General features: G+C 38.0%; 1 long non-coding RNA gene across 1 annotated transcript in view; it reads left to right on the top strand.

Moving 5' to 3' along the window:
* LOC107205945 overlaps positions 1–14,696 on the top strand; it is a 36,214-nt gene extending 21,518 nt beyond the window's left edge. Inside the window, exon 2 of the long non-coding RNA XR_004498000.1 lies at positions 9,580–14,696. This is a non-coding gene — a long non-coding RNA (uncharacterized LOC107205945). The remainder of the gene's footprint in view (positions 1–9,579) is intronic.
* Positions 14,697–17,468: the final 2,772 nt, after the last annotated feature.

Here is a 17,468-nt window from a genome sequence, read left to right as displayed (position 1 = left end):
TCTTGCCTAAGGTGCTGTTTTCCGCCTACCAGGTGCTTCGTGGTTTAACACTTCCACAGGATAAATTATAGCTCTCACAGCAATGGTATTCTGCAGGTTTTTTCCCATGTATTGTCTGGCATTGGGAATTTGGGTAGATCCTGAATAACAAAGATGATTCCCCAGACTAACTGTCCCTCATTGAACCTCTCATTCTTTTCCTAATGTTAAAAGATATATTTCAGCATTGTTTCAGGATGTTGAGGGTCTTCCATTTTTTTCTGCTAGAATGTCAAATGCTTCAGCTCCACTAAAAATAAAGAGCATGACTGCAATGCTGACCATTTTTCTTTCAGTGGTTCATAACCCTCCTCAGGTACAGTGCAACTCTGTGGAAATATTCAGTGGTTTTCAATATTTCTGGATGTTTTAAATTCTGCCTATTACTGTGATTTAGAACTCTTGTATTTCCATCAGTGAAAAAAAAAACCTTGAGAAAATGACCTTGCAGACCTCCTCTTTGGGAGGTGAAGGAAGGGTAATACTGGCTATCACTAGGGGTGGCAGTGTTTTACTGTGGTGAAAGCATCATGCTATTATTATATCCTTGGCATCTGATTATATGTCAATCTGGGAAACTGAAAAAGGATCCTCTGCTACCTCAACCTGAGTTCCCAAATCCTCAAATCCCCCAAACTGGTATCCCACCAGAAATCACCCAGCCAGAAATCTCATCTTCCCTGATCTCTGTGTACCAAGGCCTCCCCACCCAAGTTCAGTCTACTCCAGTACTATTGATGCTTTATGTTTGCCAGGTCACCCCAGACTCCTGAGGTTTTGTCTTGAAGCTTTCTCCTCCACTGTGTCCTGGATACTCATCTGTAAGTTCCCTATTTTTGTCTACATTCAAATCCTTTTCCACCTGTGCATTCACCCCATTAACCTCCCTCCCCATTCCAAGTCTCTATGTCTGTAGGAACATTTACTGACAAGTCCATTTCTGTTTTTAAAGCTATGGATTTATGAATCTTCCTCATGTCCTCTTTCATTCCCTTGGAAGCAAGCTCCTGCTGGCTGGCTGCACTTATCCCCTTGGATCTACCCTCAGAAATAAACATGCCCCAGCTCTTGTTTCTGGCAGAACTCTAAGAAAACCTGGACACTGGCTGCAGTAATCAAAAATCTGCTCTGATGGCAAAGAAAAACAAGAGAAGTTTGGGATGAAGTGTCCATATAGAGCCCTGTATGAACTGCTGTCCTTCAGTTCTTGATTTATTTTACCCCTGGTACACTTTGCTCTTGGTTCTGTAATCACTTAGGCCAGCTCCTAAAGGCCCACTTAAATCAGCATCTGTGGTCTAAGTGATCAGAATTACATAAGATGAACTTCAGCATAACATAACCGGTCCCAACTGAAAGGTACATTGCTGCACAACATATGCAAAATTCACGATCATGCGAAGGATGAGCAAATTGCTTGGCTTCGTCCTCCAGCTCTGTAATCTCTTCCATGTGGGAGCATCCCTGCACCCAGTCAGAGCCTTCATGGCCTCCATGGAGTTCTGTCCTCCCCTCCTGTGGCTCTGGCCATGAACAGCAGCATTTGACAGGATCCTTGAAATGACTTTTCTAAAGCTCTTGTTTCCATAGGTGATTTTGTGGGGCTTTTATGAAGCTGAGGGAGAAGTGGAATGAACAGGGAGAGAAGGAACCTGGGTTTGTGCCAGAACATGTGGTGGATAGTAGTAGTCTGATTTCTAAAATGGAGGTGTTGCAGCCAATGAGCTCAGTATTTCCCATATTAATGAATTTTATGTTTGGCAAGAAGCTGCTTAGGCAAACACAAGGAGTGTAACTAGGAAGGATAAGAAATACTTTGTTAATATTACTCTCCCAAGCCATATTTGTATGTACACAAAACCCTCTCTATTTATTTTAATTTCTACTCAGATTAAACAGTGAGATGACTTTAAGTGACCAGTTTGGCAACAGTTTTGAAGGATCATATCCAGAGATAATTTTATTCCCAAACTGAATTATATGTAGCAAACTGCAAGTTAATAATTTGGCCATGAAAGAAATAATATGATAAAAAAGGATTTCTTATTATAAGTCAGCCATAAGTATTCCAGAAAAATTAATGTTTTTGAATATTTGGATGTGGTTTTTCTGTTGGCACTTGCTGGGAAGACAGCAAAGTGACAGTGAAAAAAGAGTAGCATAAGATTTTAAAAAAAATTTAATTCTCTTGTCCAGAGTAGCAATATTTTTTTCCCCTGAGTTATTGACCTAAACATCCATTTTGATTTTATTCAATCCTGAAAGGGGTGATGCTTTAGGGTTCTTTTCTCTTTTAACTAAGAATTAGTTGAAACACTTATTTTCCCAAGTTTCTTAGCTTTTCAAATCCTGCTGAAAGGAGCAAGTGTTTGTTTAGAGTAGACTCTTCAATTTTTTGAAGGTTTCCATTGGAACTACTGTAGAAAGATAAAATGTTTTGCACATTTACTATTGTATATTCTGTTGTAGTTTTAACTTCAACCCCAATATATTTCCTTTGCATTCGTGCTTTGAATTGGTTTCACAGATGAAGACACAATAAATTATACATAAAAGAAAGTGTTCTTCTAAGACGATGTTCATTAGGCAGTTCTAACTTGTAATGCATCAGAAACCATATGCTTTGTGCATTGGCTCACAGCTGTAAAACTGACTTGAAATTACCAAATGAAGGCTTGGTGCCAGTTTCCAGTGAAACCAATGACAAGACTTCATTTATTTCGATGGTTCAGAGTGAACTGTGCAATATTCACAACTAAATTAAAAGCTTTTGGTTTTGAGCCAAAGTCTCATTTTTCCTTTTGCTGGTTTGTAATGCTGAAAATGTAGGCAAACCCCCTCCCCCTTTTTTTAGTATGTGAAGATATTAAAAACTGTAGTCTGTTTTTCAGTCATTTTAGTTCCTTCTGTTTCTTCACTGCAAACCAAGGTGTGGTAACTCAGGGCAGTCAGGCTATAAGGAAAAGGAGACTGAAATGTCAAGTGATATAGAGAGCAGCAGGCCTGTGTGAGCCCTCACAGCCTCTCAGGGGCTGGGGGCAGCTGCTGCCCATCAGTGTCATGACATACCAAATCACCCAGGATTCCATTCATAGTCTGATCCTGAGCACAGGTAGTAAAAGGAGAGACCGTCTAATTTATGGGGAGAGGGCTGTTCAAGCACCAAAGGGGCGTTTTGGGAAGTCTTCCCACCCTTTGTTAAAAATCTATGTAATTTATTATTATTATTGAGCAATATAGTATAGAGCTATCATCTTCACTAAGACAAAACTTGTAACATGCCTCCAAATTAATGATGGAAGACTTTCAAACTATTGAGGGGATTTCTGAACATACATCTCTTTGAAGGAAATGGAGATGAGTGATATCTCTTTCACACTTCTCTTGTTTACTTCTTGAAGTGTTTTTCCAACCCTTAAAAGATTTTTGCCCCTTTTAACCTTAGAAAAGAGGCTAGGCTTGTGGCTTGTAGACTGCAAGTGTTCACTGTCTAAGGAATCTTGAGCCTCTTAACAGGGAGTCCATGCTGGACTTAAAGCAAAAACCTATCTGTAATCCTGGAATCATTGTGAAGCAGAGAATTTTAGTCATTTAGAGCTGCCTGGCATTGTTGCTGTGGGACAAATTGAAATGGCTGATCTGCCAGGCTTGTCAACACCTTTGAAATCCGCTGCCTAGCCTGGTCCCCCAAAAGACGCCTTGGAGAGAAATAAGGAGCCGAAGTGAGAGACAAAGCCAGAGTCCACCTACTTGTCACATTTTCTTCCTTTGTTTCTTTTCCTCTTTTATAATTGCCTTTCTTTTTGCTTGTTCTTATCCCAACACTAATGTTGTAATATTGGTAAGTGGTTTAATTAGAAGATTTATTAACTTGTGTTTTTAATCTTTTTACTGAGAAAAAGTACCAAAAACTTAACATCAAAATAAAAGCTATTACACAATCCAATAGTTGGGTGCAGTCTGTCCCCTTTGAATTCCATGGCTAAATTCCCATTGGCTTTCATGGGAGCCTATTAAGGAACTAGCTAATGTTATTTTGTAATATGTGTGCCACATGGGATCTCAATTTAGTCACTTAACTAAAGGCACCTAAACAAGTGGCCTACTTTTTATTGATGTGAATGACTCAAGTAGCTAAATGGGAATACAACTGCCTAATTTTAGTACATCCACAGTTGAATATGGTAACAGCAGTCCAATACCATAACTTCATCTATATGGGTTGGCATTTATCAGTCACACTGGGAATGGCTTAACAAAGAGTGCTTGAAAAACACTTCTGTTGTGTATATCCCATAAATCTAAAGTAAAAGGGAGCAAAGGAGAAAAGTAAATATGAAACAGAAATCTGGCATTACCTTGACAAAAATAAATTAATACCTGTCTGAGGCTTTGCTTCATATTAGTAATTAATCACCTCTTTTCATTAATTTCTAAGATTTAAAATAATTATTGTTTTAAAAATATAAAGCAATTTAAACTGTTGTCAGAGCTGGGAGAGAGTTTGTCTGGAGCAGCATTCTGCAATTTGGTGAAGATCCAAGAACTGCTTAATTTAGAGCAGAAAGTGTTCAATGCACTTGGTTATTAAACACCAAACGATAAACAAGTACTTCAATATTTAGGAGATCATGACCTGCAACATCACATAATTAAAAAACATTAGGTTTCCAAGTCACAGTAATAAAAACTAAGACTCTTAAAATTTACAAAGCCATTGTTTGCTCTTTTCATAGGATGAATATTAAAATTTCTCTTGTCTGTTTGAGGATTAAAGCCAAATCTGATTTTTTTTACACCTTTGTAAAGAAGAATTGCAAGTTCCACTAGTAGAGATTTTAAAAAAATGTATTTATTCAGAAACTGTGGTCTTTATAAGAATAGATGTATGAATATCTGCTGGCTTTAAGTGTTAACCAACATATACATTCACACAGAGCATATGAATAAACCCTGTCACTTGACACCACATATTTTATTCCTTTAGCACATTGATGTGTGAGCTTTGTGATTTATCCACATATGTATAATGAGAAGTCTCATAATGTTTCCCTTCTCAGTGACACAAAGGTGCTGGAGTTCTTTGTTTTTTTGACAGCTTTCAGTGTGTGATTATGGGTTAGACTTCTTTTGGTAAACCCTGAACTATTCTTTACTTCATTTTCCCTGGGGAGCTGTGTACAGCTTCTGCGTATTTATCTCAGTTCTCCATTTTTTATTTGGACCTTCTCAAGAAAGTGTCCAAATTCCTTCTGGCTTCCACTTATTGGTGTGCAAGATGCCTTTCTTGTTTAGGATAAAAACATATTGCAAACTTTGCTAAGTGTCCACCTTTCAAGCCTCAGCCTTATAGGATGGGAGAGCCTAATCTTCAGAAACCTCTCTGCCAGGTGGTCTGCTTTGACCTTGTTTGGGTCTTCAGAAACCACATATGCTTGTTCAGATTGTGTCATCTACTTCAACAGATTTCATCCACCAAAATTTGGTAGGGCCTGAGGAGATGTTCCTACACTGTGAAAAAATTTGTTGTATTCTTGCTTGTTTTTTTGGCTGTTAACCCCAGAATCAAAGCACCAGTTAAATCTGCCAGGAAAAGAATTCAAAGAAAAAAGGTACATTCCATGTTCTATGCCTTTACCCCAGGAGATCTCTGGGTCCTAACAGGCTGACTGGGTCACTCTTGTCGCAGTAGCAAGTCCACCGTGAGTAACACAATCTTTATTGGTAGTGCTGAGTGGTTGGAAACAATGTTTGTGTTGTCACGATTTCTGGGACATGACACAAACCCAGGCCCTTCATCACTGACACCCAGTGTCCTCAACCCTTTGGGCATCTATCTCCTGCAACAACTGTATGAACTTGAGGTGTTAAGAGCACATTTCCCTCATTAGCCCTGAGATCCAAACCAAGATTTCAGTACCAGCAGAAGTTCCTTTGTTTCTCCTCTGAATAAAAAGTGCATTTTATGAGAGGCAATGAATGCAAGCAACCATGGGTGGGCAGAATGTCTGTTGGAAGCTGGAGCTCATTCTTCAGCAGAGACAATGCCTTTCTACATTGCTGCTGGGTCCTTTGATAGGCTTCAGAGAGAGCAGAAGAAAAGGAATCCTTGGCCCTTAGTGATACTTGCCTGAATTTTGTTCCTAGAAATATGTGGAGTGTGTCAGGATGAATACTTATTTCAGACACCAGCTTGATATGTTCTGCTTCTGTTTTGTTATCTTTTATCTTTCTCCAGGAATAAATCAAACCCTGGATGTTATTGAAAAGACTAGTGTGCCTTTTCATAATTGATTAATTGAGTAACTCAAGTTTTTTATTTTATTTTTTTTTAATCTTCTGGGCCATGTTAAGGGAAAATATGTTTACAAAATGAGCAGTATACTTTATGTCATTCAGATGGATTTCTGGCTCTTGGCCTTCAAATTTCTGAAATGGTTGATGAAATTGATTCCGTTCCTTAAGGACTTTTCTCCTCCATGAGACTTGAAACTGGTGCTAATAACACTTACTTACATCCTCTCTGTGAACCTGCAGCAACTTCCTCACTGACATATTTGCCAAAGATGCTTTTATTATTGAATATTGTGTCCTTTGGAAGGGTAAGAGAATCTTTTTCTATCATATCCATTCTTCCTGGGATGTTTCTTTCGAGAGCTATCGTTATTTCTGGCTCAGAATTCCATCTCAGTCAGAAACTTAAATTTTGTCAATTATTAATCTTTCCTCCACAGTTTGAATGTTAGTAAAGGTCTACCTTATTTCTTGTTTCTCTTCCTATTTCTGACAGGATAAGACATTTCAGGTGTTTTCTGAAGATCTTTCTGTCAGCAGCTTAACAATCTGGGGGTGTTGTCATCTTTGTGTGCAGACTATTCCTATAGATGAGAGGCTGTCATGGGCTGCTTTGCAACTGCAGCCAGGACTGCACCCATGATTGGAGCGAATGCCACTAGTGCCTCAGCTAAGTGGGTGGTAATGCTGAAAAATTTCACCTTCCCTGTCCTCTGGTGAGCATTCATGTGGCGCTCTTTTCAATTTCATGAGATCCTTGGCCATCTACAAGTGTCCGGGAGTGGTGCTGCCCTTGGCAGTGCTCTTAAAATTTTTATTAGTATGAAGAACTTCCATTACCTCTCTGGGGTAAATATGCAGCCATCCTCTGGGCCCATGTTGTATCAATATACATTTGTGCAATCACTATGAAATAGGAGAACAGCTTATTTAAAAGTAGGACATTTTCTTCAAAGTACGCATATAGATTTTCTGCTTGCAGTGGACATAAAGAAAGAGAAAAAATAACTTTTTCCTCTAGAAAAAAGAGTGGAAGGGAAAATAATGTAGAAAGAAAAATTCAAAAAGCAGATATTTTCCCTACTTTCATCCATGTCATGACTGTATTTGTACACTACATACATTTTCTGGTAAGTTGCCTCTTCTTCTTTCCAAAATCTGTGTGTCAAAAATGCTAACAGAACTATTAGCACATTGAATGGGTCATCATACTGCTTTTGGGAAAGCATTAACCAGGGATGCTAAACTTCACTTGCTTTCAAAGTCTACCACATCAATAAATATCAGTAATCATCACTGTTACTCATTAGCAAGTAACCAGTTGCAACTACTGGGATCTAGAGGCAATTTTTTTCCTGAACATGCCTTTCATGCTGACAGTTGCTTAATTGGTGGCAATAAGGCAGCTATGCTTGCTACTGGGGTGTGAAAAATCTGACACCTGCTACATCCTGGGTATAAATATTTCATAAAGATCCTATCTACTCAAGTGATGCCCAGGAGTTCAGGATTTGACTCTTAGCATGAGGGAGCTATTGTGGCTTGCTTGTGTTAAATGTCCTGTTGTTTGCCTTCTTCCAGTGCCCTTAGGAAAGTTGCTTCACTTTAACCCCAGTTTTATGGCTGTCTCCATTTTTGCATCATGGATAAGAAAGATTTTGTGATGCTTTTCTGTGCTATGTTTAGAATACTAAATTCAAGACCTGGAATTTCTCAGACAAATTCAAAGTTACTCAGGACCTCCCAGGATCTGTCCCCCAGTAAGAACAGAGAAAGGAAGCCATTGCAGTGGTTGGAGGGCAGAGTTATACAAAAGGTTACTAAACATTTTTGCTTGTGCTTGATGACTTCCAACTGCCCTGCCACCCACCTTCTTGCTGAGCCAGAAGCAAATTTGAAAAAGAAACCGCTGTGCATCACTTCCCTAGCAGAACATGCTGCAGACAAAAAGAATCGAAACCACAACTAGAGAATTGGATTTCCCCTGCTTTCTCCAAAATAAATATTTGTTTGCGACAAAAGCAGCTGGAAGAATGAGGCATGTACCTTTGACACTAAAGGCTTGTGTGTTTGTGCCAGCTGCAGGAGAGGTATGATCCTCCACTGAGTGCTATCTAAGGTCAGGCTGAGCTCCATCTCCCCCAGCTTGTGAATTAACATCTTCAGCTACTTGTACAAAGCCGAGAGAGGATGAAGGCCCAGGGAGTCCAGTAGGAATCTATAGCAAGTGAAAAGCAAAATGAGCAGTGGGGCTGCCTCTTGGAGTTTCTCCCTACACTGCTCCTTCCAAACAGCAGCATCATTTCCTCCAAAGCCATTGTGGAGCAGCCTCATGTGCTGGCTTGTGGAAAGAGCTCCAAAGGGATGACATTGGTACAAAAGCATCCGTATAAGGGCCCAAGCCCAGCAGGCAGCTCACAGCCATTATCTGGGAGGAGATAAGCAGCTCCAGGAGATGGTTCACAAAAAGGAAAGGCAATGAAGGTGAACTCTGGAGTTCAAGGACTGCATCCACTTTTGGATGCTGACTTTGAAAGGATCCATGCATCTCTTAGCAAGGCTCATTCTTTAAACAAGCCCAGTACTACAGATCTCTGTTTTGAGCAGTAGCTTAGCAGTTAAAGCTAACTTGGAAGTGGACATCACTGGTCTCAACACCCTTACCCTCATGGTTTAAGTGGGTTTACACACCAGTTCTCTGTTTTTTCAAAGTTTTATATTCTTCAAAAGAATTCAAAAGGTATATTCTTCAAAGGAGTATATTCCTCCTGTGAGTGTTGAAAAGAAAACAGATTAGTAATAGAGGAGATAGCAGAGCACTGCTGCTAGCTGATAGAGTCAGTTGGAAAAGCCTTTTCTGAACTCTGGAGAGCTGGTCATCAGGGATTCTCACAGGGAGGCTGTGGATGTGACAGATATTCCTGTACTTTGAAAATCAAGTGCCCCATCACTTGTTTTTTCTTTGTTTTTCTTGTAACTTATGCTTTACTTTTTGTATAAAGGTGCAATAAAGAAAATATCTGGGACAGAGATTTGTCATTAAAGGGTCAATTTTTATAAGCAGTTACCATATGAGATTATCTGGAGCACCACAATTATGGCCTTTCGCAAGCTGAGGGAAATGTTGTGGTGTCTCATATGGCACCATTTGCTAACACTTAGCCAGAAGAGATTTTTATGGTCAGAAAGCACTGTAAATTCATAATGTTTAGCTTCACATTTTTTTTCTCTTGTCCACTTTTCCAGTTCTCATTTTCAGCTGTTACCTGGCATGAATTTGCACAGAAGAACCTCCCCTGTCATCAGAAGCCAGAAAAATCCATTCAGATTAGGAGACGGAAGGAGATTTAGAAAGAGAGTCTCTGTTGGATCATGCTTGTGCCTTCACAAAAGCCATATTTTTATTATGCCCTTACATAACCTGTCCCCTGTTTCAAATACAGCTTGAAAAAAACCTCCTTCATACGAGAACATGACCAGCTGAGTAAATAAAAAAACCTGTTGAACTTGTGGATTGTACTTACTGAGGCCCTAACTATTTTGATACATGTGCCTGCATAGCAATACATTTTGGAGAGAAATAGTGATATTGAGACACATGAAAACAGTTGGTAAAGGATACAAGTTAACCTGAAAACATATTCCTGGTATCATGGTTAAAGGAAAGGGAGAAGTGCTCAAAGGTAAATTCAGGTCAATTGGCGTCTTCAAAAACAAGACTTGGATGACTTTTAAAACAAAGTCATATGCAAAGAGGGAACAAGTCACAGAAACACCAAATTTACCACAGTGTCATGAGAGTGGAAAGGAGGAAAAAAAAATGACAAAAAAGAACTCAGCAGTAAAATGAATATATTCATGCAGTGTCAGTCTCTCCAGACAAGAAATGGTGCCAAGCAGAACCGCATCAGCGTGTGGCCGCTTCTTGCACTGACACTAAAAACATCTGTTGAGGTACAGCATTTATACTGTCTGCCAAACAAGAGTTTTTTAATCTTAAAACATATGCTGGAAATAGGAAAATTTGGACAAGAACAAAAAGAAAAAAGAGGGGTGGGTGGCCAATAAATTAAAAGTGAGAAGTGGGGAAGGACAGATTGGAGACAATGTTTTCCACATAGTGCATCATAGTTAATTCAAGTCATCTCAGGTCACCAGAGAAAGGAAAGCTCATGAAGGAATTCACAGATTGCTCAGAGAAGTTGAAAGCAACAAAGTGGTGTTCTTCATGTTCATCCTTCAAACATTGGGTTTTGAACAGTTAACCATAAAACTCAGGTTTTAACAAGTCTGGGAATACATCTAACTTGAAATGCAAAAACTGATGCTGACAGCAATACTCTTATTTTTCAGGCATGCTTATCTTGCATTTTTTGCAGAAAGCATGTATTTAAGCCCCCCAGCTGAGCCAGGGCCTAATATTGGCACTTCAAAAACTGTGCCTCCAGCCTGTCTGGATAAACACTTATGCAAACGAATTTTAGATACATACAATAAGTAAATTTTTTAAAGATTATCACCTTTACATTTATTTCTCTAGTTGAAGAAGCTAGAATAGAGAATTCAGAAATATTTCAGTGAGAATAATTGTCAGATATAACCAAAAAAAGTTATTCAACTATTTCTAGGATATTTTTCAAATAAAGTTGCTAAGTATTCCTCCTGATAAAATATTCTCATACAAGGTGGCTTATTTTAATTTCTGAAATAAACTATGTATTTTCAAGTACATTATTTGGTCAAGTCATCTACGTGATCCAATTCCTGAATATTGTAAACATTTATGAATAGAAGATTTGATTTTGTGTCACTGACCCCTTCAAGTCAAGAAATTCTTTCATTCAAATTAGTGTTTCTTTGGTACCATCTCAGGTTTACAGCATGTGGTTCATGTCTTAAGATAGAAACAGACAATGAATCTGCTTTTATACAATTTGTCCACTCAAATAATTCCATGTAAATTGTGCTTTCAGAAGAGAAAGTGTGCCTAGAGTAAAATGCAGCCCATAGAAATCAAGGAGGAAACTCCCACTCTCTTCAACAGACTTGAGATTTCATCTCTAGAATACTTGACTTTCAAGTAAAAAAGATTTATGCTTAGTGAATCACTAGATACGGTAAACTGCACGTTTTCAAAATCTGCATCAAATTAATTGTGCTGTATATCTTTCAAGATTTGCTTTATTTTATTTCAGTTCCATTTATTAAATATAATATTCTTGAAAAACAGCATAGAAATAGAATGGATTAAACACACTATCACTTACAGAAGTTTTTGGTCCTTCTAATGTGGCAAATGGGACAATTTAGACTTTGGATTGTGGTAGATTACACCCACTTTAGACAATTTCTTTCTGGGATGTAAAACATGTTGGACAATACGAAAATCAAATTCTAGAATGAGGTGATAGGATAAAATGGGAGATGTTTCCTAAGGACAGCATTCAGAGCTACATAATTTTCTGCCCTACTTGATAATTTTTTTGGCTTTGACTGAGTTCTGTGTATTAAGTGAGTATGTAGCTGAGTTTTACTTGACATTTACTTGTAAAAATACAGAGATTTTGTGTGCCCACATAACAGTTATTTTCAATTTTTTTTTTCTTCCTAAATGCTAAGAGAATATTTTCTATGATCATCAAAAAGCAAAAGACAGTTTAAACCTATGGATACCTCTCCCTTTCTTGTCAATGCCTTACATTTGGAAAAGGTGCAATTAGCACAGGTATTGGTGAAAATTTCATTAGTTCTTCTGTTAAAATGCTGGTAACAAATTGCAGTTATTTCTTCATGATTGGAAGACAATGTTTTAAAAGACCACTAGTAAATAAAGAGTTCTAGGCTGAATTTTTCAATCAGATAATTTCTGTTAAAGTTCAAGATTATTCAGATGTATCAGAGCTTTTTTCCTCCCAGTAGGAGACTTTCCGGTGCTCTGCAACAAGTGGCAACATAGATCATGTGTAAATGCATCTTGCAATATCCTTCCTCCAGTGAATGCTAAGTTTCTTGTGAGACCAAAGCTCTGGCTGAATCTTTGGTGTTTCTGAACACATCCTCTCTTTTAGGGCTGTGAACTAAATTTGCAGATTATCTCCACTTTAATTTGCATTCTTATTTCTCAAAGAAAGCTGACTAACCCTTTCTTCCTTGCTCAATATTTGTTTGTCTTCTTTAGTGAGAATCCACACGCTGCTCATTGCAGTAGGGAAGCCTGAGCTGTAAGTGAAATATTGGTGACTAATAGCTGTTGACCTGCATGTTCCGAAACAATTCATACACAATGGATTAAACAAATACATATATTAACATGATGGTGTGATTAGAAAATTCATCCTCTGGTACTTGTCTGGGCTCAATTGACCATAATCAATGACTGATTTAGGTCTTTGATTCTGTAAAAAAGCCCCAAAACACCACAACTGGTGGCATTTATGTTTTTTTCAGTTCTTTAGACAACATAAGAAAAGCAGTTTAAGGTTTCACTAAACTGTTGAGTTTTGAAAAAACATTTTTCCCCTTAATTTGAACCATCATTTTCTAAAAGAAAGTTAAATTAAAAAAACAGCTAACATGTTTTTGTAATTAAACAGAGTATTGGGCTATGCAAACAATAAAGATCCTTGTTTGAAATTAATTCTTGTCCTGCTTCTGGGATTACCAGGGGAATAAAATTATAGCAAAACAAAACAAAAAAACCTGCTACAGTCTAGAACTTGCACTTTACCAGAAGCAAAAAGAAATTTAGACTCAATATGAGTTCTATTCTGTTTCCAAAAAGCATGATTCTTGAGTTTGATATAAATTTGACAAAATGAAAAATCTCATTACTCCTGTCACTAGAAACCAAAGTTTTACCTCTAATTTTTATTCTTTATAGCTCGCTAGTTTACTTTTCCTCCTCTGTACCTAAGGGACATTTTAATTCTCAACATTGTGAAAACAAGAACAGAGCATCTAGTCAAAAGATATTGTCTACATTATAAAGAAAAAGATTCCTCCTAGGGCAGGAAGATTGCCTGGAGGTGGGAAACATCTCATAGAAAAAATCTGAAAACTTTTAGGTTGACTGTATTCTTCTTTTGTATTTATGTGAAAATTAAAGAAAACCAAAAAACCCACAAACAAAACCACAAGAGGCAACATCTGACCGGTGATCCTGTGTTAAAAACCCCAGAAACTGTTTTTAGAAACAGGTCATATTTCTGTGAGGAAACATTGTTTGTCAATTAGCACAGTGAAACACTCAAGTTGGCTTCAAAATTTTAAGTCTTGTAGGATATCATAGGATTAAACGTATCAGTTTTGGGATCTCATTCTTCTGAGGGTGCCTCTCTGCTGTAACTACACATCAGTCCTTTGCTCTGTTGAAATCTAACCATCTGTTTTGTGTAGAGCCACTTGCATAAACTATTGCTCCCCTTATTCTTTGTGTACAGAGCTGCCTTTTGGAACACAATGTCTGGTCAAGTTCCTTGGCCCACAGATTTCTTCGTCTTATCCAGTTGTCCTGCCCCAAGTTCCCCAGTTGTGCTTGGGTTCTCAATAGTCCAAAGTCAACATTGTAGAGGCACGGGCATGCTGAGTTTGTGGTTGAGGGCACATCCAAATATTGCTACATCCCAGATTTGGTTTAAATACTTAGCATAGCCCATTTATTCTAATTAAATAAATGATATTTCTCCAAAGGAAAGAAGAATGGGGAGAGAAAATGAGCAGGGATCAACTGCTGAAGTGTTCCCTGTGTCAAAAAACATGAGCATTCCTGTAACATTACACTGCCTCTGTCACCAGGGACTCAGCGGCCCAGTTTCAAGTTTTTGCTCAGTGCTCCAAGAGTCCCAAGTCACAGAGCTGTGCCCATGACTTAATACTGCCAGCATAAAGCAGATTTTCTGAGGAAATTTTTCAAGTTCTTTTTTTTTTTTTAAATCATGTTTTCTTCAAGTTGAAGAGTCATATTGCCTCCCTAAGGGCCAGAGGCTAACACGTGGAATAGATATCAATGAATTGTTTTCATCCTACAAGCTGATGACCATGTCAAAATTCCTTCAGTCTCTTCCTTCTCTACTGGGGAGTTTTAAAGATATAATTTTCTTTGCTATGATACCTATCAGGTAAATGGTTTGTTGACCATTTTAATGAAGTTTATGTACACATTTAAAATGTTTAAAAATGTGTCAGAATGTTGATTTATCATGTTACTTTATTAATTTTTTTGTTCCAGCTTCCATTTCTTCAGGCTGGCATTCAAATGATATAAATTTTCAGCGAATGCTTATGGTTACTTTATATCCTTTTAAGACAGGGGATTTTGCTGTATCACTCACTACATAATAAAATAAATGGAGGAAAACTTCTCAGAGCGCCTACTGCCAATTTATCCTAGAATGTCTCGGCTTGTACTGGCGTGTGGCCTGACCACTGCAGCAGCACGGTGTGCTCGTGGCCGCGCTCCGGCCAGCGGCTGCCGCGCCGCTCCATCGCCGACTTGCTGTGTGGCCCTGGGCAAATAAACCAGCCTCGGTTTTCCTTGCTCGTAACGGTGGCAGAGCTCATCTCCAGCACCGGAAGGCCGAGACTCGCGAAGATGGGATCCAAGAGCAGTGCACTTTGATCCTGCAGCCGGGTCCAGGGCAGAGGGCTGGTAGCCCAGCCAGGCTGGCTGTACTGGCCTGTCCAAGGCGGGATGGGTGTCGCAGGGTTCACCCTGGGAACCCTCCTGCTGAAGCCATGACTGGGTTCCCCAACTCCATTGAGCTCTTCCTGAGTGTTTCATAAATTAAATGAAGCCCAGTAATGTAACTTTTTATCTTACCATGAATGTATAAAAATATCTAAAATAGTAGTAGACAGGCACGCTTTGTGAGTATTGTTTATAATTGAACTATCGTGAAAAGACAGTTTACACCTATTCTAGTATTTAACTAGAATAGGTGGAAACTTGTTTGGGTCACTGAAAACCCAGGCAGAAGGCCATGGGAAAACCCCTCTTTGTCATGGAGAGAAAGGACAGTACCCACACTGCCCCTTTTTTGTAGTCATGTAAATGTTACTAGAAAGTTCCCTGTTTCCTCTGTTGTCATTGGTTTATTTTTGCTGCAGGGTTTTAAATATTCCTAACCACCCCTCTTCATTGGACCCTTACCCTCAGACTCCCCCTCTATCCTAGTTTATATGAGTTACTGTAACACCCTAAGCCCTGCCCTTTTGGTGTATCCTCTATTTTGCATGGATTACATGTTTGTTGTTTTACTATTAAAGCTTTTTATTTTCGGGTCATCAAATTGAGCTTGTCCTTCTATTATTTCACCACTTTGTCTCCAGCTGGTCCGGTCTCACAGTCGTGGTCCCCAGCCACGACATAAACTCTCTCTTCTATTATTTTCTAATAGATAAATAGAATATGTAAACAGATCATATCTGTGTTACAATATTAACAATATTAGGATGAAAAACTTAATTCAACTCCTTCATTACTTTTGCAAAATGCAGAATTGCATTTGCCCCATGTTGTAGATGACTTGGATCTGCACATAATATTAAATATGTTTCCTTAGATCACTAAGTGACAGCAAATGAAGAAGAGAAATAAAACAGTAAATTTAAACAACAATCTAATTTTTGAAAAGTGCTACAAGACTAGGGAAAATTTCTGCCTGGATTTTCAAGTTTTTTTAGAGATAACATAAATTTTGTCCATATAATTGTCCGTATATTTAATGCAGGAAAGTTTACAAATCTCTAATGTAAGAAACTCTGTTTCTCCTTCTACTTTTCTTTTTTCCTCTTTTTTTAAATGCTTTTTCTCTCTCTTTTTAATTTTCTTTTTCTTTTTTAAGGAAGTATTGTTTTCTGAACAAAAAGAAAGAAATTTCTAAATTACATTCCTAATTCACTCATTAGATAGAAGATGAACTAATAATACTTTTGCCTTTTCCCACCCCAGGAAAGAATAATCTTGCAGGTCAGGATCTGCTACAGTGGATTTTATATTTTAGAAGATTTAATCTTCAGGGATGAGTTAATGTTTCCAGGGAGTGTCATCTCAATAGTAGTTACTATGTCTCTCTCTTATGAATGTGAGCTCAGATAGTTGAAAACAAAGTTTGAATACTAAGGCAGTTAATTAGTTTGGCTCCAAAAGGCACCAAATAATATCTCCTTCAAAACAAACTCTAAGAGGATGAGGTTCTTGGAAATACTATGACGTACACTGTAATAGTTGGTTGAAAACATAGATCTGGAGTCTTGCTTGTGACAATAACAGAAGATGCTAGAACACAACAAATTACTCCTGCATATGCCATTGTTGCTTCCTGGAAGGATCATTTCTTCTTCTTTTAATATGGCTATTTACCCTTTATAGCCATAGAAATGGATGTGGAAACTTTATTTCTGGAATACATTTTATTAAAACAAATCAGGACTAGAATCTGAATTTGAATTCAGAATTACAAAATCTAGCATAATGTTATAATTCCAGAATTTAAACAGCAGAGAACTTTCTCTATGACCAGGTATAAGTAACACCCTTTGCCTAAAAGGCAATAGTCTTTTTTTGTGTCTTGCTTGTAGAAGGAGGCAGAACTTCAACAATATCTTCATTTATGGAGTATTTGCTGAGAGGATTTACTTGATAAAGAAAAACCAAATCTCAACATGTTTGCAATATTAACTTTTTGCTGATGCTTGATTTCAACATCTGAGTAAAGGGACTTCAGTAGCACCAGTGGGTAGGGAAGCAGAATAGAGAAGGAGCCATCAGAGAGACCTGAGACACAGCCATGTTCTGGGGAAAATATTCACTATTATGGCTCATTGTAATTTAAGTTAATGCAAGAGCAACCCAAGAGAGAGGTATATTTGGAATCACAACCAGAGAATTTATTCTTTTTTGGAATGGGAGGAGAACTTATGTACTAGTATTGTTCTTTTCCTGATATTAACTCAAAAAGCTACAGCATAAATACCAAAATTTCCGAAAAAAAATAGCTGCATCTATGTATTCTATGGAAGACTGTCAAATACTAGCAATGTCTCTTAAAATTATTAGGCATCATCACATATTTATCTATTTTTTAATGTGGGACTTGAAAAAATTCAAAAATCTTACAATGTGTATGTGAAGGGCA

Source organism: Parus major, chromosome 5 (assembly GCF_001522545.3).
Source record: "Parus major isolate Abel chromosome 5, Parus_major1.1, whole genome shotgun sequence".
Classification (NCBI taxonomy): Eukaryota; Metazoa; Chordata; class Aves; order Passeriformes; family Paridae; genus Parus; species Parus major.
The sequence above is the reverse complement of the archived record's forward strand: the minus strand, read 5'-3'. Positions and strand labels throughout refer to the sequence as shown.